The sequence below is a fragment of the Octopus bimaculoides genome, chromosome 30, assembly GCF_001194135.2.
Source record: "Octopus bimaculoides isolate UCB-OBI-ISO-001 chromosome 30, ASM119413v2, whole genome shotgun sequence".
Taxonomy (NCBI): domain Eukaryota; kingdom Metazoa; phylum Mollusca; class Cephalopoda; order Octopoda; family Octopodidae; genus Octopus; species Octopus bimaculoides.
The window spans coordinates 1,402,951-1,404,026 of NC_069010.1; the positions used below are offsets into that span (position 1 = coordinate 1,402,951).

At 37.1% G+C, this 1,076-nt stretch overlaps 1 protein-coding gene across 3 annotated transcripts in view; it reads right to left on the reverse strand.

Annotated features, from left to right (window-relative positions):
* Positions 1 to 1,076, reverse strand: part of LOC106873635 (zinc finger protein 239) — a 25,367-nt gene that overhangs the window by 12,975 nt on the left and 11,316 nt on the right. Inside the window, exon 1 of one of the 3 annotated variants that reach the window (XM_052978175.1) lies at positions 695 to 983. The exons of the other annotated variants lie outside the window; for them this stretch is intronic. The gene's annotated coding sequence lies outside the window, so the exon portion shown is untranslated. Of the gene's footprint in view, positions 1 to 694; positions 984 to 1,076 lie in introns of those variants that run through there. 3 annotated transcript variants of the gene reach the window in all.

Sequence of the window (1,076 nt, forward strand, 5' to 3'; positions counted from 1 at the left end):
AACTATGTAATTCATACCCTGGAAATTATATTTCTGTAAAATGTTGGGAGTGGGTGAAACTTCCGAGGCTTCTACCTCACCCCACTTCATTTTTCGGACCAAAAATGGTTTTGTAGCATATTAGGATGGGTAATCTTACCATGTCACAGGAAAAAAAAAATTCCAATTCGCCCACCCCTATTCCGAACCTAAATAATGGATTTGCAGCATATTAAGAGGTCAGGGTACTTCATTCCACGCAAAAAATCCGATTTTTTATTTTTGGTGAAAATCGTGCGGGTGTTAATCTGAAAAATTACCCAAACTAACCAGGCAACAATGGAGAGGGCAGAAGGTAGCTTCCATACCTAGAAGAAATATCAGCCGAATCTCGAACAAATAAGACGTTTCTCTTCCATACTGAGAAATATCGACCAAGTATCGCACAAATCATAGAATAACCTATTTCATAGCTAGAAATACCAGCCATATCTAGAATAAATAAGACATCTCGCTTCCATACCAAGAAATATCGATCAAATATCGCACAAATAAATGAATATCTCTTTCGTAGCTAGAAATAACAGCTAAATCTTGCACAAAACCAAGGACATCTCTCATTCATAAAACAGAAAAGACACAAAGAATCGAGGAGCCAAAAACCGAAAGTCTACAGAATTAAAAACACTGAATGTTTCCATTGTTTAATACTTACGGAAATTCTTCATAAAGGATGTGTTGTTATATATATATGCGCGTGCTGGTTGGGAATTGCATTGTAAATATTATTCTGAATGTATTGTCAGCTGTTTAAGAGAAGTTCTTGCGAAAGAGATCAAGTGGAAGTAGTCAATGCGCATGCGTATCTTCTATCGGAAATACATAAGGTATGTAACTCTGTTTAAAACCCTTTATGTTGCAGCTAATAAATTGACCTGCGTGTGTTTAAGCGTGTAGTGACCATCCTATCCGAAGCTTTTATACGTGGCTGCTCAATATGCCCTTCCAGTTCTTACGGGGCTAATGAAGTTTCGCACCTCTCCTTGAAAAACGCATTTTTTTTCGAAAAATATTTTCGGATCTCTACGTTTTAGAGG